This window comes from Aulonocara sp. 'chitande type north' Nkhata Bay, linkage group LG10, assembly GCF_057382095.1.
Source record: "Aulonocara sp. 'chitande type north' Nkhata Bay isolate Kocher_YH1m ecotype deep benthic linkage group LG10, A_spYH_male_GT1.1, whole genome shotgun sequence".
In the NCBI taxonomy this organism is placed as follows: Eukaryota; Metazoa; Chordata; class Actinopteri; order Cichliformes; family Cichlidae; genus Aulonocara; species Aulonocara sp. 'chitande type north' Nkhata Bay.
Genome location: NC_141353.1, coordinates 36,222,053 through 36,247,862, shown reverse-complemented (window position 1 = coordinate 36,247,862; position 25,810 = coordinate 36,222,053). Strand labels below are relative to the sequence as shown.

General features: G+C 41.2%; 1 protein-coding gene across 3 annotated transcripts in view; it reads left to right on the top strand.

Annotated features, from left to right (window-relative positions):
- Positions 1 to 494: 494 nt before the first annotated feature.
- srrm3 (serine/arginine repetitive matrix 3) overlaps positions 495 to 25,810 on the top strand; it is a 148,093-nt gene continuing 122,777 nt past the window's right edge. Inside the window, exons 1-2 of one of the 3 annotated variants that reach the window (XM_086309769.1) lie at positions 495 to 700; positions 2,225 to 2,334. The gene's annotated coding sequence lies outside the window, so the exon portion shown is untranslated. Of the gene's footprint in view, positions 701 to 2,224; positions 2,340 to 25,810 lie in introns of all 3 variants that reach the window. The other 2 variants (XM_086309768.1, XM_086309770.1) reach the window with 2 other exon arrangements.

Genomic DNA, 25,810 nt, shown 5'->3' with positions numbered 1-25,810 from the left:
GATTACAGTTGCTCCAAAACGAAATGGTAAAAATAGTAACAGTAACAGACTAAACTCCAAACAATACATTATGTTACAGATTTAAATATTAATTAGTCAATGTCAATTGTTGATTTGCCCTGTTCTCATTGTATGACGAATTATGATGACTGTTTGCCGTTTGCATACAACACATACTCTCTCTCTCTTCATATGTGTGTGTGTGTGTGTTTCTCTGGTGAAATTCAGTATGGTTCTGACAGTTTTATGTTAATGTACAATGCTTAATATGTTTTATATGTATGTGTGTGTATGTGTGTTGGGGGGGGGGGGGAGGGGGGGGCCGCCAGAGGGAGTGTTCGCCCGGGGCGCCAAACAGGCTAGGACCGCCACTGCCTCTATGTGTCTCTCTCACTTACTCAGTGTGCTTGGCTCCATGCTGCAGTGGCTCCTCCGGATCCATAGAGGGCACTGTGCTGCAGGCAGGGTCTGACAAGCGCAGTGTAGGGGTTTTGTTCCCAGAGCTCCTTGGTGCGCTGTCCACTTCAGCACCACAAAGCCGAGCGGAGGCAGCGGGCTAGCTAACACGGGTGGGACTGAAGATACGGCTTAACATCAGCACCAGCGCCAACCCGAGTCCCAGATACAGAAAATACTGAAAATTAGCCAGCGATATTCGACAGAAACACCGACAGCAACGAGTCAAGCGACTACAAAAAAGGTAAGAGTTTTCGAAGAAGCTCAAATAAGATCAAGTTGGTGGATAATAACGGGCATCCCAGAAGAAAAACGCGCTCCCCTTCCCTTCCTGCTTCATAAATACTGCATGACCTTATTAAGGCTGTGTTTACGTTAGCTTCCAGTCCTGTTTGCACAGCATGTATTCGCCTTATTGCGAGTTTATTAGACACAAAGAGGGACACTTCAGTGGTATAAAGCTGTAGGGTGACCGTATGGGCAGCCTCTCCTCGCTTTGCAGATGGTGCTGTTTTATAACTCGTCGATTTCCGCCCGCTTGCTACCCTGTGACCAGCTGCTGTTTCCTTTTTATTCCCCTCTGTCCTGGCTGCGGGACATTTAATATCTCCGCTACCGTTTTGTGAACCAAGTGGCGTGTTATGTGGCTAAACCGCCTCCGGTGTACCGCTGTTCATTTGCGGAATTAGCCAAGACTGACACAGCAGCAAATTCATCTGTCAAGCTCTGGTTGCATATGTGCATTTGGGTTAAAGGAAATATGTGTAAGCGTGTATAGTTTACCTAGTGAATACTTAAAGCTTTCCTATGGGACACCTTATCAGTGATTGTGAATACTTTATGAAAGATATCTATCTATCTATCTATCTATCTATCTATCTATCTATCTATCTATAGCACTGTAAAACTAACGTGTATTGCTGTGCTATATGTGTGCAAATGAACTGTGTGGTAGGAAAGACCTAGAGAAGAATCAGAGTTGAAGCAGATCCCATAGGGATTAGTGTTTGTTTTTTTTTTTTGTTTTTTTTATTAAAAAAAACAAACATGTTTTTAAAGCATTTATATAATATAAAAGTCGGTATTGTGAATATCATCATACATTTTAATGTATGATGGCTTCATCACCTTTTCCAGGTGATGTCAAATCCCCCTGTGTAATGGAGCAAATGTCATAACGGTTCTTCTTCATAATAGTGATATATGTTTAAATATTACAGAGTGAATACAGCATAATATACGCTCACTGAAATCCCTTCTGTGATAGTCTGGTTACTGTTGCGGAATTTCCCCCTCCTGCTTCTTTAATCCATGAAATTGAAATGTTATAATGTGACACTGGAAATGAGCCAAAGACTTGGTGGTTCCAGCTTTAAATGGTTGTAAATTCTATATTTTACAACTGCTTGTCAGACAAAAGCATCTCTCTGAAGATGTCCCCTTGGGCTTTGGAAAAATGTCACAGACATCTTTCTGTGCTTGCTAAACCAAACAATTAAATAATTAAGGAATATGATCTAATGGCAAAAACCTACAATCCATCATACTGCTGCTTAATTATATTGCGATATGCAGCTCCTGGGCAAAACTCACAAATCCCTCTGCTCTCCGTGCCCACATAGCAAATCACTGTTTGCCTCAGTCCTTATGAAAACCCCATGAATCAGTAATCAGTGCTCTCTTCGTGATCGGGCAATAAGAAAAAGCCAGCAGGAGTCGAGTGAGTGACAGGACATTGGCGGTGCTGACCTGATACTCTGTTACATAGGACTTGGAGCGGCGCCTTGCTGGCCTGGCCAAACGAAAATACTGACTGAATCTCTGAAAGCAGGAGGCTTCCATTTTGCCACAGCGCTGCCATCGGTGAGATAGGCCCAGGTGAGGTAAGAGGCTGATAGAGGGATTAGCTAGTATTAGGATGTGGATGCTCATAGTGGTGTGAGAGAAATGTCACTCACTCCCACTCTATCTTCCCCTGCCGTCTCTCTCTCTGGCTCCTCTGGCTCCACAAAGCATCTGTCTCCTGCTTGCTCTGCATTCACATTGATCCTAGATGAGCAGTGATACCCCACCGCCATCGTCCCCACCTACCCTCTCTCCGCCAGCACCACAACCACTCTGCAGCATCTCAGTGGTTCTCCTCACTGTCCCTCATCGCCACATGCCGCTTCATGCCTCCCTGCACTCTCCTCTCATGGAGACACACACACACACACACACACACACACACACACACACACACACACACACACACACACACACACACACATGCCTGCTGCTGTCCTGATTCCTCCTCCTCTTTCTGCTCTCCTAATATACTTAGATTGAGTAAAAAGGAATACTATGTGAAGCAAACAGAAATAATATTAAAAGATTATGGGAAATACTGAACTATCCCAAGTATTTCATTTGTAATGACCATGAAGAATACAATATGGATGTTGTGGCAAATAGTCTCAATGAATTCTTTGTAACTGCTGGACCAAATTTAGCCAGAACAATCACTTATCCTGGGAAAGCACAGGAAAAATCGGACACACTGATTGATAGAAATCCATATTCTATGTTTCTCACAGCCGTTGATGAAAATGAAGTTTTTGAAATTGTCAAAAAATGTAAAAATCAGAAATCTTTGGATTGTAATGATATTGATATGATAGTGGTTAAAAGAGTCATTGAGGCTATTATAAAACCGTTTACATACATCTGTAATTTATCATTTCAAACTGGTCAATTTCCAGATAGAATGAAAATAGCAAAAGTTATACCTCTCTACAAATCTGGCAACAAACACTATTTCACAAACTACAGGCCTGTCTCTTTACTACCTCAATTCTCAAAAATTCTTGAAAAACTGTTTAAAAACCGACTGGAAAAATTTATAGATAAGCATAAACTACTCACCGAGAGTCAGTACGGATTCAGATCAAGCAGATCAACATCATTGGCACTATTAGATTCAATAGAATACATCACAAATTCCATAGACAAAAAGCAATATGTGGCTGGGTTATTCATAGACTTGACAAAGGTATTTGACACAATAGATCATGATATATTAATAAGAAAACTGTAACGTTATGGTGTCAGAGCGGTAGTTTTAGATTGGGTCCGGAGTTATTTAAGTGATAGGAAGCAGTTTGTGAAATTAAATGGTGGTTGCTCCTTATGTATGGACATTGCTTGTGGTGTACCCCAAGGGTCAGTTTTGGGTCCAAAATTCTTCAACTTGTACATTAACGACATCTGTAAAATGTCCAAAGTATTAAAAATGGTTCTCTTTGTGGATGATACAAACATTTTTTGCTCTGGTGATGATCTGCAGAGTTTTTGGGAGGATATGACTAATGAAATAAGTAAAGTGAAGTTCTGGCTTGATAAAAACAAATTATCATTAAATTTGAATAATTCAGTCAGTGAAAATAAATTTTTGGGGGTAATAATAGATGAAAAACTTAACTGGAGAGCTCACGTAAGATATATTCATTCCAAAGTATCATGAAGCATTGCAGTACTAAACAAGGCAAAACAGGTATTAGACAGGACATCACTTCATATTCTCTACTGTTCACTGGTTTCACCATACTTAAGCTATTATGCAGAGGTCTGGGGCAATAACTATAAAACCACATTACATTCACTTTTTACTCTTCAAAAAAAAAGCAATTCGAATCATCCACAATGCAGGTTATAGGGAATATACAAACTCACTATTTTTGCAGTCTGAAATATTGAAAATTGACGATCTAGTGAAATTCCAAACAGCACAAATTCTATTCAAAGCAAAAAATAAAGAACTGCCAGGTAATATTCAGAGTATGTTTTTTTTTTTGAAAGAAGGAAGCTATAATTTAAGGCAGCGGTCCCCAACCCCCGGGCCTCAGACCGGTACCGGTCCGTGAGTCGTTTGGTACCAGGCCGCGAGAGTTGAGGCTCAGGTGTGAAATGTATAGTTTTCAGGGTTTTTAGCGGTTTTCAGCGTTATTTTGTTATTGTAAATCATATATAAATCATATAAGGCTCACATGATTTACTCATGAAAGTGGCCACTTTCTCATTACTTTCATATATTTTTTTTAGTAAGTATACAAAACATACAAGTTTCATTGTATAATTTTTCAAGGGATCTTATATGTGTTTTCACTCTTGTATGCTTTTCATACAAGTTTCATATAAGACAGATAAAAACCTTATAAGATTTATATATATCTTTTCCATATGGGTTTCAACATGCAAATTAATCAGAACGGCAGCTATATTGAAATGTATTCATTTTTTTGTGTAGTATTTTTTTTCTCTCTCTTATTTTCTTTTCTAAATGTACCTGTATATTGTTTACATCAGGGGTGCTCACACTTTTTCCGCATGTGAGCTCAAAATGATCTACCCACTACAAAAATCCAAAACATATACTTATTTATAAATATATTGAGGATTCTTTATATCTACAATGTATATACATGCATAACCGCAATATCCAATATTTCACAACACAATTAACTATGTAAATTTTTTGTCATTACCTGAGTTTACTCTGATGACTTGCACTGAATTGAATCAGCCAGGGATGCATAGTCCGGACAGTAGCTGCTGACGGCCAGGTTTAAGAGAAAAAACCGAGAGCTAAAAATTGGAGTTAACTCGCTGACTAGCTTGTCAGTTTTACTACACTTCGCGCCGCTGTTTGCGCATGCGCAGCGACCTAAGCGTCAGAAAAAAATCTGATGTCATCTGACTGGCTTCCCTGTATCAATCAAGTGACGGGATGGATGATAGGCTGGCATCTATTTTTTTAATGCCATGCGATCTACCAATACTACCTTTGCGATCGACTGGTCGATCGCGATCGACGTATTGAGCACCCCTGGTTTACATGTTTGAAAGAAATTACCAATCAATCAATCAATCAATCAATCAATCAATCAATCAATCAATCAATCTCCCAAAGAGCCAAAACTCTGAGAGTAGAAACAGGGTAGGGTAAGTAGCATTGAAGCAAAACAACCAGACTTTGTCTCACGCAGTCATCTGATGATATTTATAAAGAGACTTAAAGCACAACTGGAGGCATGGCAAATAATTTTTAGTCAGAAGAAGCAGGAAAAATCAGCCCGATACATCACTCTCCGATTCTCCTTGAATCTGCTTATCCTACTTCAGTTGGCCGATAAGGGCCTGGCGGTGTGACTGCAGGTGGTAACGCTTAATGTTTTATTTAAAAGCCTTGTCAGGCTTAGTTACTGTCTTAAATCTGAATCCACTTATTTGTAGCTAAAGAGTTCACTTTCACTGCCTCACTATGTGGGCATGGTGAATGCTAAGACACCTCTTTAAAAAAAACTTCTGTTTTCTTCTGAGCACGTGAAGCTAGCTTACATAATCTGTAAAGTTGTGATGAAATGAGCGGGAGATCAAATGGTGGAAAAATTAGACCCCCCCCACCATATCACCACTTATCACAAAGATATCATAGGCAGCTCATTACTCAGAAGAGGCTTAAATGGTGTAATTACATGACACCGCATTGGTTTTCATTCCATCACTATCTTCATTCACTGTGTATTGACCCTTCTCACTATTCTGGAGCTTTCCATTTTCCCCTTAGTGTGTTCATAATGACAAGCTGTAAAGATGCAACAGATGTGTGAACAAAGCAAATAAAGTGCTGGTAACAAATTGAATCCCTGCTATTATCCCTCTTTAGAGTAACTAAGACAATGCACAAATCTAACAAAAGTACCAGACAGCCATGGCTTGAAGTAAACGCTGCATAATTTGAGATGTAAAACTGGAAGGAAGAAGTTTTTGCCACACAGAAAATCTGCACGTGAATTTGGAATGGTTTAATTTTATTCTGATTACTTAATTAAAGTAGAGCAGCACAGTGCACAGCGCAGTGTGTAAAGCGCTTTGAGTGCTCAGATGAGTAGAAAAGCGCTATATAAGAACCAGTCCATTTACCACTTTTACTTAGAACGAGGCTAGTTGGTAAATTACTACTTGCAAAGAGGGGAGGTTTCGTATGGTGACCAGCATACACAAGCGGAATCCTTACATCAAGCAACAATGCTCACGTGGCCGCATGGATACTGTTTGAAGACAGGCTTGAAAAGCTGAAACCTTTTATTTGTGTAATGATTACAGAAACTCTATATGTGTGTCCATCAGCCTGTCTGTCCAACTGTGCTCCATAGTGATTAATCCAGTCCACTTTACATTTGCTATCAGTGGCTCCCCTTAACTGACTGCTGTTTGTGTGTGTAAAGGTGTGGAGCACAGAGACACACACACACACACACACACACACACACACACACACACACACACACACACACACACACACACACACAAGGATTCCCAAACCTCTTAACCCAAAGTTTCACATTACATCCTAAATTGGTCCATTGTACTCATTGTATCAGTCTTGTTATACCCAAAAAGTGACGTTACCACAGCTCCATAGTGTTTATACCCACACAGGGCACAAGTATTGGCTACAGTATGATAGGTGTCACCAGGTAGATAGGTGCCTGCTTGAAATGGGGTAAGTCGATAGCGTGGGTTTTCAGGCAACTCACAATCTTACAGGTTGATACAGACAAAACAGTTTGTATGAAAAATAAATTATACATTTGACTTCTTCTTGTGTTTGAAGAAGAATCTGATACGATAGCCAGTATACGCTACTCTGGCTGCAGTCCTTGAAAGGCTATCATCGACTTGATGCGGTGTGTTGTTGCCATCATGAAAGCCTGCAGTAGCCCACTGGTAAGCAGAATGCAATGCCTTCCTCACTTCTGTTAAGGTTACCTGAGATTAATTCTCCCTCGTAAGCAAATCCCCTCTCCCGCCCTCTGGCCTCGCAGCAGGGCCTATGCCACGGCGCTCAGGTTGACAAAATAGCATGCCGCTCTTCCCACGTTAAAAGCACATCCATTTTTAATCCTCCCCCTCTGAGTACACACACACCCAAACAGATACATTATCTCCCTGTCTGTGTGACTGATTCTTCCAGGAGTTTGCGTTTGATATTTTGTCTCTGTCTCTTTACAATGTTGCAGCAGAGCCCATGTACGATCATGTGCAGTTTGTTTTGTATATTTCCAATGCTACTCTCTATGGGAGATTGTATTATTTTTGTTCCATTCTGCTTCCTCTAAGGTAGCTCACACTGCATCCACAACAAATATTGGAGAAGGCTTGTGCAGATATAGAGCGTGACTCACACTGACAACAAAATCAGAATGGGAATCTCTTGTGTATTGCTGAAGATGCCGAGGTTAGGCTTACGGCATCAGTTTGCAGTTCTTTCTCTTGTAATGTTCTCTTAAAATCACAATTGACATTGAGAAGTGATTAAGTTTTCCTTACAGTGGTTTGGATTCAAAATCAGTATGTCTGCAATGTAACTCCGGGTTTGAGGTCAGCCTCCCACTTGGAAGATCAAGAGAACACCTGCTTCATCTTCCTGATCAAAGAGAACTTAGCCCCAGATTCATCCTCATCAAGAAGCAAAAAAACACTGGATAAAATTTAGATCAAGGAGTAAAATCTGAATCTGAATAATTCAATCCAGGCTTCTTTTTTTCTGTGAAAATTGAGGGGGGGGGGGGGGGGTATTTCTAATGAACTTGGTCCCTTGCGGAGTGATAACTGCTGAATAAGAGAATGTTTTATTTATTAGTTTCCATCTGAAGTATTACTAATAAATTTAGAATTTAGAAATTAGCAGGATTATTATCCATAAGAATCAGTGGATTCTTTTGCACCAGATTTTGAGAGCTGGCATGTACATGTCAGCATTTGTGTGAGAGACACAGAGAGATGTGATAAAACAGGCACATGAAACTGGATTATTGAAGTCAATACGGTTGTGAAAAATTGCCACACTCTTTTCGATTCGGGCCCGTTTGAGGCTGTCACACGCTTACTGTTCAAAGGGCACTATGTGACTGCTTGTTAGCCATCTTTGGGCTCTCTGTGTGTGAACTCTGTGTGTGTGTGTGTGTGTGTGTGTGTGTGTGTGTGTGTGTGTGTGTGTGTGTGTGTGTGTCCCCCCTAGGGATCCCCTTCCTCTATTCCACTGACTTCAGAGCTGCTTTGAAGTTCCTTCTCAGAGGAGAGGTGAAGGGGAGAGAAGTGAGGGGGGAGAGCCTGACACAAAAGATGGGCACTGGGATGGGAGAGTAGTTAAAAATGCTTAATTTTTATTTCTGCACTCGCTCTGCTCGTCGCTGAGCCCTTTATTCCTTTCGTAATTTGAGAATGATGTCATTGTCCACATGGCGCTCTTTGTATGACAAACTAGAACTGTGTTGCAGAGGCGAGTGCAAAACCAGAACTCAGTTAGAAAGCGAGTAAAGCCAGGGGAGCACTGTGTTAGGAATTTACAGCATATTAGGGTGGTCATGTAGCTGCACTCAGTCAGCCGATGAATAATGGAGGGGATCAGTGTCTAGTTCCGTCAGGTGATCCTGGTGTATTTTTCAGGAGCACTGTATGTGTTTATGTGTGTGTTTGTGTGTGTGGGTGGGGGTGATGGTGAGAAGAATGGAAAGAGGCGCAGTGAGAGCAGCTGCTGCTCTCCCAGCACACCCTCCACACAAAACCATCTGCCATGCTGACTCCAGAGAACACACGCACACACACACACACACACACACACACACACACACACACACACACACACACACACACACACATACACCAAACCTTCTTATTGTCTTCACTAAACACAAACTACACATACAAAGAAAAGTACACTCTATTATTTTATTATTGTAGATCAGATTCATTTCAGATTCTTTTTATTATGATTTTTTTTACTATTACTATTTTACAAACTCACTATTTCTTGCACAGCGTATGCATAGTGTAGATGACAAAGAAAGATTTCCTAGTTATCCTCCGATGCGTGAAAAATATTGACTGAACTTTGAACATGTAAATTAGCACACCAAAGCTACACCTCAGCTATTTAGCTCTGCTACATGTCACCCAATTCAAAACACACACACACACTGTAAATATGCTGTTGATGATGATGCTTTACTGCACACAGCCCATGCAGTGACAGCATGTAATTGTTTGTATTTCTTAGTGTTCCTTAGCAGGCTCACTAAACCCAACCTCTGTGATAGATAATGTAGATAACACATAAGTGCGAGTGGGAGAAATTATCCTCTCAGCAGCCCATCCAGTGCTGTCATAATCCTGAGTGGGTAAATCGGTGGAGAGGATCGGGCAAAGATAAGATGATGACTCAGGGAGAAGCCATCACTTGAGGAAATGAGACAGAGCCTCAATAATGGCTCGTTTGGCAAATTGCTAACCTCTGTGTCTCACCCATTAAAAATCAGTATTTACAAGGGTAAACTAATAAACCCCCCACTAGACCCAGCTTGTGGTTCATATAGTTTATTTACATAATATTGTATCCTGGTAATAATTATTTGCATCGTGTACAGGCCTTTTTAATAAACACGAGTTTAATTGCTCTGGAGAAACAGCATTATGAGCGTGTGCAATGAGTGACAGTGGTTTACTGTGAGTGAAAGCAGCAGACCGCAGCGGATAACAAAATGTCATCAGCACTGAGCTGCACAGTGTGGCAGACTTCCATTTATTTACCCCAGAGAGACAAGAAAAAGGCCAAGGACATGGAGGAATAAAAGCAGGAAAAGGTGATGCTGCGAGCAAAAACTGTACTGAAAAGATGAATGCAGGCTCTGACCTTTCCTATCTTTTCGTTCAGAGCATACTGGGAATTCATATTGATGCTGCTTGCTGCTTTCGCTATTTAGAGCAGGTCACACATAAAAAAACTGTGTTTCCTTTATCCTTGGCTTATAGCTGGTGTACACTGTTAGAAGTGAATAGTAGATTGACCTCAGTGTAAAATGAGCCCCAGCTCAGTTTAGAGCTGGTCATAGTGGTGTGTGTTCACTGCATATTCACTGCAGCTCATAAGAATACTCGTCTATATAGCTGTAATGGGGGAGGGGTGAATCACTCTTTGATTATGTGAAACTGTGTGTATGTGTCTAAGGTAAGACTAAAACTAAGTAACTTTTTTTAGAAATCAATCCTGTTTCTCCCTCCAAGTGAGAAAACACTTGCACCTGCACCCGCACCTGCGCACTACCTAAAGAGGTTGGATACTGTCTACCATTGTGCTTTACATTTTATTACTAGCTATGGAAATCATGAACATCATTGTTCTTTGTATGCTGCTGGTAAATGTCCATCTTTGTATATATGCAGACTTTCCCATTGGTTGGTCTTTATCTATAAATCTCTCCTTGGGCTGGTTCCCTCTTATTTATGTGTTTATATGTGTAAAAACCACAACCAATACATTCTCACAATATCATACAAATGATTGTCCCAAAAATCAGAACAGAATTAGGGAAAAAGGCTTTTAAATATGCTGCCCCTGCTTCCTGCAGAACTGAAATGATCAGAATTGGTTACCATGGGGGAGTTTAAGTCCATCTTAAAGGAACAAGAGAATAACTCTTTTACTCAGTGTGATTGTTTTCAATGTCGCTCTCAATTGATCTGTTATTGTATAGTTTTCACATGTTTGTACGGGATATTGTATTTGTTTTAAATGTTATGTACTTATGTGGTACATGTATTTTGACTTTTGTTGCCATGATGCCAGGTCTCTCTTGGGAATTAGATTTTATTTTTTTTTGTGTCCCTTTTGGATCTTTAGCCATCAGAATTGTTGTCTTAAGGCCAAGAAAGATGCCAAGCGGATTTATTTTACCAAGTGGATCATCATGGCCTTGCCATATTGGTCCATTTGATTGACCTTTATTATAATTATGAATTTATTTTATTTTCGGTTGCTACAAACGGGACAGACATGACTGGGGGATAGGACAGGGAGAAAGAATGAAAGAAAGAGGGAGAGAAAGAAAACCAAAGGGGAGAAGAGACGGTGAGAAAGGGGGGAAGAAAGAAAAAAAAACAAACAAAACACCTGAATCACCTGTATGGAGAAAAAAAAACAGAAGAGAAAGCAAACAACAAAGAGCAACATAATAAAAAAACAGCACCATCACAATAAACTAGCTAGCAGTAGATAACAGTAGATACTAAATATTAAACGATATTGTGCAGCACGCAAGATAGACAGCGCACAATGTGCTTTGAGGCAGCAGCCAAGAAGGTGTAGTCCGCGTCTGTGAACACCTGTGTGCATACCTGTGTTGATCAGCATGCTTGTATTCCAAAGGTTTCTCCATGTAACGATCTGCTAGGGAGTGTGGGGAGCCATAGCCCCGTCCACCAGGGTATGAAGCAGGTATGGAGGAGATCCAGGCCCCAGATATCCAGAGGCCCCAGAGTACAAGGACCCAAGGAGGACCACCAAAGGGGGGGGGGGGACCGTGCCACCCTCCTGGGAAGAGCTGAGTAGAGCCCCAAACAGAGGTCACCCCGCAGTTACGGAGCAGAGGCCAGAGGGGGTTGCAGTGGCGTGCCCGCGGGCTCTGCCAGCAGCCAGCTGTGCCAGAGAGGACCGAGCTTCAGGCCCAGAGGCCAGAGGGCATCCCACCCCCCCGGAAGGAGCCCAGCCGGGCCACAGGCGCCCGGCCCCGCCAATCGGCCACCAGGAGTGAGCCGGTACATACATGAGCGCCCAGCCCCAGACGACAAGGACCACCAACACACCAACGTCTGAGGGCATCAGCCACCGGCAGGGAGTGTGGTGAGGGGAGATAGGCCTCCGTACTTTAGAGGGCCTGAGAGGTTGAGTCTAAGACCCAACCTGACATATAGACACAGACGAACAGGCACACGCGGACACAAACGTGCATTCCCAATCCATATGCACAACCAAATACTCGGCACTCACCCAACGTGTAGACTAGGGCTGCCACGATTAGTCGAATAGTCACGATTACGTCGACTATCAAAATCGTCGACGACTGATTTAATAGTCGACGCGTCGTTTGAAGCTTTGTAAGATCACAAAAGACGCAGGAATAAGTAGTAGGATTTAAGAGTGTAATAACGGACTGAAACAGAAGATGGCAGCACTGCATGTACAAGGATACCAGCTGCCGTTAAACCCCGAAGAAGAAGAAGCTGTGTCCCAGAATTCATAGCGCAGCCCAGCTCAGATTCCAACAATGGCGGCAGCTAGTTAGTTTTAATATTACTCTTATTATTCTTTCTGGGTCACAAAATAAAAGTTTAACATATTTTCAGGCGAGAATGTAGCTGTGTAAACCTCAAATATCTGCTCAGTTTATCAAGACACCACATACTTTCAAAAGCGCTCCGATGTTTTCGGAGACGTCTGTTACCCACTAGCTCGATAGCTAGCCGGGGGCTAGGCTCACTAGAGCCGTGAGAACACCGGACTCCGGCAAATCGTTTTCAAACCCACCGCCGTCTTTTGCTACTCAGGTTAAACATGATATATAAGTCACTTAGATAACTTAAAATTTTATTGTTTGGCTTTTTTTTTTAGTATTTTATTTGTTCCTGAGTAAATCGGTTTGGCTGAGATTAAAGTTATAGTTTTTACACAGCTGAATAAATGTCAAGCAGACAGCTGATTATCAGAAGTGTGAGATGCTCGAGAATTTACTCCGGTGTCCTGTTATATTTTAGATAGCAAGGAGTTTATTAAACTTCACCGAGACAATCTGCAAATTTCATTCAAATTTAATAAACTATCATCTTGTCTTTATTTTTAGTTAGCACATACCTTAAACACTTAAAGCTGTAAGCTAATGATAGTTATATAAGAGCAGATGCTGCTGGTGCAATAAGCTGTACGTTTTACTCCAATGGATGATGATCTGATTAGTCGACTAATCACAAAAATAATCGGTGACTAGTCGACTATCAAAATAATCGTTTGTGGCAGCCCTAGTGTAGACAGACACAAATAGACACTGCACAGACAGTCGCACTCCCCAAACATACTCTATATCCCAGGTCCAGGTACCCCCGCCCTCAGAGGGGCAAACCGCACCTAGACCCAGGAGATGTAACCCTTCTCTCTGGGGTGGAGGCAAGCGGATCACCTCCTTATCTGCAGTAGCAGGGAGGCCCCGCATCCCAGACCCCAGTCTGACGGCCAGCACCTCCTCCCAGCCCCCCAGCCCTGACGGCTAACAGAACCTGGGTGAGTGAAGACCTCAAACCTCCCTACGCCCGCTCATATGTAGTGTTGCTGTGTGCTGTTCTAAAGTGCATTTAAAACTCAGGACAGCATGGTACTTGCTTCCTCTCAGAGAGCAGCACGGCTCCTCCCGAAAACCCTTAGTGCCTAAATGCATTTAAAATTGAGGGTAGGGCACCAGCGCCAGAGGTGGGTTGGAGTACACCGACCATCCTCTGGATGCTGTAAAACGTGCCCACCCCCAAGGCCCTATATGTATGTGTTATGTGAGAGTGTGAGTAATGTGGATGTCTAGGTTGCAGAATAAAATTGAGGCACAGGCGGCCAGAAGGGGACAGAGGGGGAGTGCCTCTCCTGCACTCTGGTGACATACCTGCACCCCAAGCCCTGCGTGTGTGGTTGGGTGTGGTAGAGCGGGAATAGGGAGGCAGCTGAGGATGGGGAGGGAAGAAAGGGAGGGGCAAGCGGCCCCTCCCTGGGGCCAGCTCCCCCACTGACCCCAGTAGGCACCCCCACACTCCGGAACCCACCAGGGCAAGGGGGCCCAGGCCCATCCGGACCGGGGCCCGCAGCAGCAGCACCGCCCAGCCCCACAGAGTCCGGGGCAGCCCACCCGACTCCACCCCAGAGAAAACTGCACCCACCCCATCATCCAATCATCTCCCAAACTACACAAGACAATAGACACCCAGTTTGAGTTCACTCTCCACCGCTCCTATATCTCTCCCCCCACCTGCAGAGTGAGCTCCTGTATTGAGGAGACCACCTGCAAAGATATAACAACCTCCCCACCAGTTAGAGAGCCCCCTAGTTGGGCCGATGCACCAGAGGTCCCCTGCACTGGGGCTGAGCCCCCCTGCACCCACCCGCCCACTGCTCCGGCGACACAACAGCCAGGACCAGAGCCCCCAAGGTCCAGCCAGCACCCCAGACCGGGGGGCGGAGCACCCCCACACCCCCAAGCCGCCACGCCCGTCCCGGACCCTCCCAGGGGCAGCCAGGCTACCAGGCCAGTAACCAACGTCCGCCAGCACAGACCCTCCCCCATCTCCGCTGTACGCAGCCACAAGGAAAACACCATCTAAGAGCCCCCAGAGTTCCTAACCAGGTCATGGCCACATCCCCCAGGTTAGGCCCTCTAGGGAAACGTCCCTAGGGACTCCCCAGACGCCCTAAGGCCGTCCCTACCCCCAAATCAACCACAATAGCGAAGGCAGGACCAAACCATGACCCCCCACCCCCACTAGGTGATGAAGCCGATGAAAGGAGCCCAAAGGGATTGATCAAATGTGATGGCAGATGTTGTATCAATTAAATGGTTTCTATATTGGTTAGAATTAAGATTATTTTTATTTTTCCAGTTAATGAGGACTATTTTCTTGGCAATGCATAGGGCCGTAAAAACAACATGGGCTGTGTTTATTTCTGCAGTGACCTCATCCAAGTTGCCCAGCAAGCATACTAAAGGGGAGGCTGGAATGTTAAATTTCAGACACTTTGATAAGTCTTCACATATCTCACGCCAAAATTTCTGAACTGGTGGACAGAACCAAAGAGCATGGATGTAATTGTCCGGTGTATTTGCTGTGCAGTGTGAGCAGTTGTTGGAAGGCATGTAGCCCATCGTGAACATCCTATGACCAGTATAGTGCACTCTGTGTAATATTTTGTATTGTATTAATTGCAAACTGGGATTTCTGATCCATTGAAAGGTTTTTAAGCACATCTGAGACCAAAGGTTTGGGTCTAAGTTGATTGATAAATCTGCTTCCCATTTTGCAATCCGGTTGTTCAGTGATGACACGACGAATCCTACTTCCGGGCCTAAAGTAGTCTGCGTTTAATATGGCTTTTGTGTTGTTAACATGTTTAATGTTATGTATTTTCTTCTATTTGATCTCAAAAAGCTCCTAAAACAGTCAGTGATCACTGTTGACCTCCCTCGGCTTTTATTACTGCTAATCATTTATTTAAGATCAGTTTTTAAAACCTTAGGATGTAACTACAGCCCATCCCATGCAGCATGGGATGACTAACCTCGTATTATGGATGGATTATCTCAGTTGTTCTCCTGGCTGAAGTTTGGTCCTTTTACAGCATCCTGCCATGCGATTACATTTGTTCCTGACCACCGAGAACACTCACGTTAACTTTTATCGAGTGGAAAAAACTTAGCTTGTTTATATTATGCTAACATAGCTGTGTCGCTAGCGGTCACGTAGCACATCATTATATACCAGCTAGCCCAACTTCAGTAACCCTACAAACGTCACTGCGTTTTAGTTTTCTGTCTTCATTTATGCTGGAAGTGATAACAGAGCTGTACGTTTTAATTTGTTTCCAAAACCCCGCAGTCAGGACATGCTATATTGTATTTAGATAGAAGCTAGCGAGCTAACTCCCTGCTAACTTCTAACTCCGTTAAATGTCATAAATTCCGTTTTCATGGATGCCTGGATGTTAAACTCAATTGTTGAACCTGGTAGAGCAGAACGCTGATCATTTTATTAAAGATGAAAGACTTTAGACAGTTTTTCAACTCTCAGTAATGCCATAGTGATCGTTTGATATATGGACCTGCAGCGGAGTTTAGGTCCAGACACGGCTAGTGACGTCAGACTGAACAACCGGATAGGAAGGGATATTCATTCATCTATTTTAGAAAGTGTTCTGTATATTTTAGACAATCATTTGGGGGGGGGTTTAGACTAAAAAAATTGTACCACACTTGGTCGTGTTTGTAATTCAGCTTCACTGGGATTAAATTTCCTTTTTACTATGGATTTAATTTGTTGATATTCCAAAAATCGTTTCTTGTTGATCCCATATTGTGTAACTAGTCTGTCAAACGAAATAAAGTCTGTTCCTTCCAATATATGTTCCAAGTATTTAATTCCTTTGCAACTCCAATGTGGAAAGTTTATCATGTTATTGTTTTGTAATATGTCCGGATTGTTCCAGATAGGTGTACGTTTACATGGGATTAATGAAGACTCTGTCATTTTTTAGAAACTCCCACCATGCTGTAAGAGAAGAGCTAATATTGATGCTTTTAAAGCATTCATGTCGTTTGATGTTTGAGCTTATAAATGGTAGGTCTGAAATTTCTAGGTTATTACATAGTGCCTGTTCTACATCTATCCAAGGTTCATCTAAGAGGGTGTGTTTAAACCATCTAGAGATGAACTGAAGCCTGTTGGCTAAAAAATAGTGATTAAAGTTAGGCAGATCAAATCCTCCTTTATCCTTGGTCCTTTGTAGTGTTTTTAAGCTGATACGTGGGGGTTTATCTTTCCAAAGGAATTTAGAAATATACGAGTCTAGAGATCTGAACCAATCTTGTGATGGCTTATTTGGGATCATTGAAAATAAATAGTTTATTTTTGGCAAGACCATCATTTTTATAGCAGCGACCCTTCCCATGAGTGATATGGGTAAAGATTTCCATCTAGCCAGGTCGCCTTCTACTGTCTTTAAAAGCGGGATGTGGTTTAATTTAGTTAATTCTGAAAGTTTAGGAGAGAAATTAATACCTAAATATTTTATATTTCCACATTGCAGTGGGGAAGGAGAAGAATTATGGAAGGAGCAATTAATCGGAAGAACTGTTAACCAGTTAACTCATTCACTGCCAGCCATTGGCAGTGAATGAGTTAAACCCATTGACTCATTCACCGCAATTGACGGCTATAGACGTCAATGGCAGTGAATGAGTTAATTGAATAATCTGAGACACTTGAGAAAGAATTTATCAATGCAATTACCCCAGAGATATATGTTTTTGAGTTTTGGAGAAAAAGTAACACATCATCTGCATAAAGGCTGATTTTATGTTCTATATTCTTACATTTTATGCCCTTAATTGTTGTAGCCTGTCTAATTGCTGCTGCTAGTGGCTCAATAAAAATTGCAAACAGTGAAGGGGAGAGTGGGCATCCCTGTCTCGTGCCCCTCAGAAGAGAGAAGCTGGAGGATGTTTGGTCATTTGTTCTGACACAAGCTGTTGGGGAGTTATATAATATTTTTAACCAGTTTATGAAAGAGGGTCCAAAACCAAATTTGTGTAAAGTTGCAAATAGAGATTTCCAGTTAACTCTGTCAAATGCTTTTTCTGCATCTAAAGAAAATATTATGGTTTCAATGTTTTTACTGCATGAGTAGTCTATTAAATTAAGTAATCTACGTGTATTTGTTGATGAGTGCCTACCTTTTATAAAACCAGTTTGGTCAGGATGAATTAAAAGGGGGGTTAGTTTCTCTAATCTCTTTCGGAGAGCTTTGCAGATTATTTTAAAGGCTACATTAATAAGGGATATTGGACGATAGCTTGAAGGAAATACAGGGTCTTTGCCTGGTTTTTGTAAGAGACTGATATTTGCAGAGTTCATATTTGGTGGTAGTCTACCATTTTCTTTGATTTCCTGCAACATCCTGTGAAAAACTGGTGCCAGAATTGTCCAGAATTCTTTGTAAAAATCTGTTGGAAAACCGTCTGGACCTGGAGCCTTATTATTGGGTATACTTATCAGAGCTTCCTGGAGTTCACCTGGCGTCAGTGGCGAATTTTGGAAGAGTTATGTTGTCGAGAAATTGATCAATTTCTTTTTTAGATGGGTTTATTTGTGGTGTATATAAAGTTTCATAGAAATCCCTAAAAATTTTGTTTATTTTTTTAGGATCATATATTGTATTCCCAGATAAATCTTTAACAGCACATATAGTTGTTTTTTCTTTATTGATTTTTAACTGGTTAGCAAGAAGTTGTCCGGATTTGTTACCGTGTTCATAATTTTGCAGGCGAAGTCTTTGTACTAAGAATTTAGTCTTTTTATCAAGAATTTCATTTAATTCTAGTTTTGTCTTGCGTATTTTGTTTAATATTTCTTGATCTTGGTGTGACACATAGGCTTTTTCTAAGGATCTGATGTTTTTCTCTAGTTCCTGAATTTTTTTGTTTTCTTCTTTCTTCTTATGTGATGAGAAAGAGATTATTTTACCTCTCATCACGGCTTTCCCTGCTTCCCAGAGGACAGATGCTGATGTTCCAGGAATGTCATTGAAGCCTAAATATAGAGTCCATTCTTTTTTAAAGTATTTGATAAACTCTTCGTCTTTGAGCAGTGATGTATTAAATCTCCAGTTTTTTCTTGGTGTAGTATTATTCATCTGTGTTAGTGTTAAAGATACAGGAGCATGATCGCTGACAGCTATAGGATGAATCTCAGCGTCTGTAATGTTACTCAGCAATGAGCTGCTGACCAGAAAATAATCCAGACGAGAGTAGGAGTGATTGACATGTGAGAAGAAAGAATATTCCTTACTGTTGGGGTGAAGGGAGCGCCATGCATTGCAAAGACCAAAGTCGCTCATATACTGTTTGATTATATTTGTGGACTGCCAGTTACACTGAGTTCCTGCTGTATTGAGCCTATCCATTTCTTCATTTAGTCCCAGTTTGAGGTCTCCCCCAAGAACAATTGTGCAATCTAGGTGTTTGGAGAGTGTACTAAAAAATCCATGATCTATAACTGTATCGAGTACTGTGAAATTAATATTTTTATGTATTAGAATTGCTACTCCTTTGTCTAGAATTATAACAGGCTGAGAACACATTAGGAAACTCAGGTGTTTTAAGTTATTCAAACCTGTGACAGGCATGTGGGTTTCTTGTAATAAAACAACGTCTGCCTGTAATTTTTTTAAGTTGGTTAAGTATTTCTAACCTTTTTTCCCTAGAGCAAGCTCCATGCACATTCCATGTGACAAATCTTAGCATGCCCATAGTTGTGTGTTTGTGGCTAATGATGTACGCTGTGTGTCTCGCTTAGACTGGTGAGGAAAATGGAAACACATCATTTTTTTATTTTTTTTTGTAAGTAAAGAGAAGAAAATGCGCGGCGAGAAGCTCCATAGGTCTGACTATGTGTGTGCATAATAACTAATATGAGCAAACGTGTGTGAGTGTCCTATATCTGTGTGCACTGTGTGGCTGTTGTAAATGTGTTCCCTTTAAACGCATGTGTGTGCGTGATCGTGCAGAGTAAGCATGTAGAAATAGACAGTGTCGCTTGTGGATGGATAGGTAAACAGTGATCGACATAGTGATAGAAAAGAGAAGCAAATAAACCAAAGAGCAAGGTGCGCGACAAGAGAGAGAGAGGGAAAAAGAAATAAAAACGGAAACATTCCAATTAAAGCATTGGCGGAGAGTGACGGTGACGTTATACTAAATTAGCAAACTGAAATTACATAGTTAAGCAAAAGTTAATACAAGAGAGTGTGAGTGAAGAGAATAGTGTAGCAGATTCTTATCTGGTGTGCGGTCAATACAGCCATGGAGTGGTGCCAGGGTCGCGGTAAAGCTGTTCGTCCACGTGGGGCCGGTGTTCCAGATCTACTGGCGTTTAGATCAACTGGCGTTGGTCGAACAGATGTGTGGCAGTCTTGCGTTTCAGTAGCTGCTACTGACAAACCAGCAAAAAACGCCAAATGTGTCATCTGTGACACTTGTGAGGTTATCGCAAACACACTCCGTCAGTCTTGATGCTGTTGAACAACAAAATGTTTAAAAATGTGGCAAGTTAACCTGGTGATATCCTGACGCGATCGCGAAAACAGCAAACAATTAACACCACGCCGATGTTGTTCACCGGACAGCAAGAGTAAACGATCGGGAGACTCAAGTCGTCGTTATCGTTCCCCTCGCACGTTTTATTTCTCCAGTTTCAGCGTTTTTGCTCCACAACTAAAGCGAGCAGTTTACTTTGTGCACTAACATGGAGTCGAGTCAACCAGCGCCACCTCTGGCCAAGTGCCACAGCCTACAGCCAGATCAACTTGTGACACACATCTGCAGCACGTTTGAACTCGTGTCATGCACAACACATTTGTACCTTTCAATTGTGTCTGTTTGTGCGTCATGCAAATAAACCTTTGAAAAGAATGAAATGATATCATATATTCCTTATTGGCCTACATTTGTACAAAATTCCAGTCATAGAAATCACCACTCCAATTGGTCATCATGATTTTAATATTCTCTTTTCCCATAACAATGAAATACACCTTGGACAAATATGACACATCAATGTTTCATTAGTGTTGTCACATCACATCCTGTAAGCAGAGTCTGCCTGTGTCTTTCCTCCGGAAATTAATATTTCCAGCCAATATAGGCAATTTGTAGCAGATCCACTATCACACAGCAGCTGGAGCAGTTTCAAATGGAGGTCAGTCCACTGCTGCCACCTGTGGCCAAGTACCATAGCCTACTACTAGATTAACTTGTGACACATCTACACCTGCTGCTATGATCACATTGAGTAGAGGCTGAGTGGCTGCACTTACCCCTGGTACATCCAAATCTACCCACAAACATGTTGAAAGATGCAATGGCAGCAATGTGGATTGTCAACACTGAAAACAATCAGTAAGCAAAGACAACAGGGATCACTTTTTTCTGTTTATTTAGCATGCACAACATTTGTAGTCGCCTTCTGCACAGGGGAAGTCCACACACACCGTGTGGTACCACTTTCCACAGAAGGTGCATTCAATCTGCAAGACTGAATGAGATTGTCAGGGTCATTGTCTGACTGTTTATTACTAATCACTGTGTAACTGCTGTACATTCACAGTAACTGCCATCTCCTTACAAATGTTTATTAGATTAACCACACTTATACAGACTGTATATAACAACCAACTCTAAAATGTTTGTTCGCAGAGAAAAGACACAGACAGACTACGCTAACGACATGTGATGTTACAAAACTAGTGAAATATTAGTGTCATTTCATTCATTTCAAAGGTTTATTTGCATGACGCACAAACAGACAAAATTGAAAGATACAAATGTATTGTGCATGAAACGAATTCAAATGTGGTGCAGATGTGTGTCACAAGTTGATCTGGCTGTAGGCTGTGGCACTTGGCCAGAGGTGGCGCTGGTTGACTCGAGTCCATGTTAGTGCACACAAAGTAAACTGCTCGCTTTAGTTGTGAAGCAAAAACGCTGAAATTGGAGAAATAAACCGTGCGAGGGGAACGATAATGACGACTAGAGTCTCCCGATCGTTTACTCTTGCTGTCCTGTGAACAACATTGGCGTGGTGTTAATTGTTTGCTGTTTTCGCGATCGCGTCGCGCATGAGGATATCACCAGGTAAACTCGCCACATTTTTATAAATTTTGTTGTTCAACAGCATCAAGACTGACGGAGTGTGTCTGCGATAACCTCACAAGTGTCACAGGTGACACATTTGCCATTTTTTTTGCTGGTTTGTCAGTAGCAGCTCCTGAAACGCAAGACTACCACACATCTGTTCGACCAACGCCAGTTGATCTAAATGCCAGTAGATCTAAACGCCAGTAGATCTAAACGCCAGTAGATCTGGAACACCGGCAGGCGATGTTGTGCCGGGGGAGTCTGCCGGGCGACTTTCCCATTGGTTGGTCTTTATCTATAAATCTCTCCTTGGGCTGGTTCCCTCTTATTTATGTGTTTATATGTGTAAAAACCACAACCAATACATTCTCACAATATCATACAAATGATTGTCCCAAAAATCAGAACAGAATTAGGGAAAAAGGCTTTTAAATATGCTGCCCCTACTTCCTGCAGAACTGAAATGATCAGAATTGGTTACCATGGGGGAGTTTAAGTCCATCTTAAAGGAACGAGAGAATAACTCTTTTACTCAGTGTGATTGTTTTCAATGTCGCTCTCAATTGATCTGTTATTGTATAATTTCCACATGTTTGTACGGGATATTGTATTTGTTTTAAATGTTATGTACTTATGTGGTACATGTATTTTGACTTTTGTTGCCATGATGCCAGGTCTCTCTTGGAAATTAGATTTTTAATCTCAATAAGATTTTTTTACCTGGCTAAATAAAGGACTAATAATTTTTTTAAAATGTGTGTGCATATATGCATGCAGTGGAAAATACATAGTTGTGTGTGTGTGAGACTGAATGATCATCTGTAGTCAGACTTATAAGCAAATGGCTCTTGTAAATAATAAATAGCCTGTTTAACAGAAAGGTCTGCATGGGAGTGTGTGTATTATTCAGAGCTACTTCCCAGCAGCTTTTCTTTTTGATTGCTTTCATAACTCGGATTACAGGCTACTTAATGAAACCTGGTCACTATTTATTTATTTTTTATCTACACACAGGGGTTAAAGTGGTAAACCATGTTTGAGCACGTTCAGTTACTCAATAATAAAATTTGATAGACAAATTAATGCTTAGTGCCGAATGAGTTCATATTTTGTGATGGCATTGAGGGTCTATCCTTACACTTAGACCCTCAGCGCATCCTTTTTTCCTCTCATCCTTGCGATGCATTCATGGTGAAGATGTAAAATTGCTGTCGGTGTTTCAGCATCTAGCTAGTGCTACAGAAGAGCAGCAGGCATAAGCAGTAACAGTTTTTTTTTAAGTGGGAGGTAATTTAAAATGCAGCTTTTAGAGAAGTTTAACAAATATCAGTAAGCATACAGACTCTTTCTATGCAGTTTGTCACAACATGTGTCTCCATCTTTACAGTTGTTTTATTTGTTAATGTTCAACACTTAGAGAGATATGTAAATGGTAAATGGCCTGTATTTGCAGTGGCGTGTCTAGAAAATTTTTGTTGGGGGGGCCAGGTAGGGGCACAGATTTGGAGAAGGGTGGCAGATGTAATTGTCAGATAATGTTAAAAACAATTCTACCAACCGTTAACCATAATTCAATAACCCTATAAACCTAATAACCGAATGCGCTTTTAACTCTTATTAGAATGAGATTTTAACCACTACGGTGCAAAGTTTTTAGATACTGCGTTGATAAAGTACAAGAGATACAATCAGTCAGTGTTTATTCAGCAGTCAAGGACATCAATATTTGCATAGTATTTTTACTGACATGTAGTGCACATATGTTTTGGGCAAAAACATTTTTTAATATTAAAATACGAACATTTTAACATACAATTGGCAATTTAGCTAATGCCAATGCAAAACCAATGCCTATTAAAAAAAGAAGATATCTTCTCACAAACTGGGGTTTGATTTTGAAACAGGAAAAAAGTGTGGAAACAAATAAAAAGACTAACATTTGAATAACACCTGAAAGTAAGCAAATACTTTATATGCTGCCTTATGGTAAACTTTGGTAATATTGATGTATAAAGAACAACACTGGCTGATGATGAAATACAGTCAGCTGGCATGGTGACACTGCCAGTATTAACCTGCAGGGCTGGACTGGGACAGAAAATCGGGCATTTTGACTAGAGACCAGCCCACCAGGTATTAAAGCCATAAAGCCTTTGAATGAAAACAAACGCTGTTGTGACAGTGATGTACACTGTCTTTTTGGTATATGTATAATTTCTATACATTTTACGTCAGATAAAAACTTTGTTCGCAAGATTCAGATAATTATTTAATAAAAGCGAGATATTTTAAATGAGAATAAGAAAGTAAAGTATTTCTTTGTGCCCCCCTCTCCCTGTTAATTATGGAATCAGAACGATGCCACCTTGAAACAAAACCGAACAAAATATTGAAACCGAAAAAAAATATTGTAACTGAAATAAATGTACTGACAAATCTTGTATTGAAACTGAAAAAAAAATTGATAGTGAAAAACAATTAATTGAAACTGTAATTTTTTTTTTTCGCTTACAATTTTTTTTTTCAGTTTCAATCCATTTTTTTCCGGTTTCAATCCATTTTTTTCGGTTTCAACCCATTTTTCGGTTTCAATCCACTTTTCGGTTTCAAACCATTTTTCAGTTTCACTCTGCTGGCACTGTTTTGGCGTACGGGGGCGCGCTGGGGAGCGGGGATTCCGACCCGCATGTATTTGCATATATTATAATGCTGACCAATGACTGGAGAAAACACTGATGATGCGGCTGCGGTCACGGACAAACTCGCACGTGTCTGTTCGGGAATGGCAGATGCTGAGAAGTCCAGCGTTTACATTACCGACTATTTCAAAGTGACAGCCTGAGGTGTTCTTCAGTAAATTGGACTACCGGACAGGAGGACCTGAGGCCCCACTGCATTATTTTTGGTAAGTTAAATGTGTTTGTAAGATAATCCGTAATTTAGGTCCTTAGGTAGCTACCTAAGGACCTAGCTAGCTAAAATGAGCACTCGGCTGTCGGGGAAACTTGTTTTGTAAAGTTCGTTTAGCTAACCCGTGCAGGTGAATGAATTTACCCTGACTAAAGAAATCAAGAGAAACGCACCGGGCTGCTCAGTGACTAACCACGGTTACTGTACTTTTATTATGAGTATTATACTGTAAGAGCAACAGGCTGGACTCTGCTTCTGCTCCTGTGTAGAGCTGATTATTAAATATGTGCAAACATCAGGTTGTTTTCTATCGCTTTCCACATGTGGAAGGATATTAACGCTAACTTTTAATTTCCCCTCATTAGTCAATAGCTACTAATTAAATAGCAAAGCCCGATACTTATGTACTGAAACCAACTACTTCCACTTGTCAGCTTAAGTTAAAATTTTACATTTTTCCCCTGATTATTTTTTTAGCTTTTTTTTTTTTTTTTTTTACTGAGTTTGTTACAAATATTCAGGTTAAAAAACTGTCCAAATTGTTTTTAATGAATTATGTTCACAAAGTCACATGTGCAGTACTCTGTACAGCTTGTATCCTTTAGGACAAATAATTTGAAACATTAATATTTCTTGTTCAATACTGAGCTGATAACTGATAACATTCAGTCTGCTGCTGCATCCTGGTCACAACATACAGATGTTGTGACCAGGATGCAGCAGCAGACTGAACCTCGACTGAAACCTGCTCCATCATCTCATCTTTGCAGATGTCCATTTATAAAGCATCAACAACTCAAAGGTAAACATATTAGAAAATGTGTTAGTAAGGCCTTTAAAACAAATAAAAAAAATAAACAGCTGTCGGCAGAACCGTAGACTGAACAACTTCAGATCCCGAGTGTGTGAGGACAGAGAAGGATCAGCTCTATTTCAGATTTGAGAGATAAACTTTATATTTCAGTTTGTGATGATTCTGTTCTGTTTGTGATTACAGGAGCTGTCCTCAGATTCAGACCTCAGCACCACCCAGTGACAGCAGACAGATCATCCTATATCTTCAATCTTTGTAGTAACTCCAAAATTACCGTATTTCCCGGACTACAAAGCGCACCTGAATATTAGCCGCA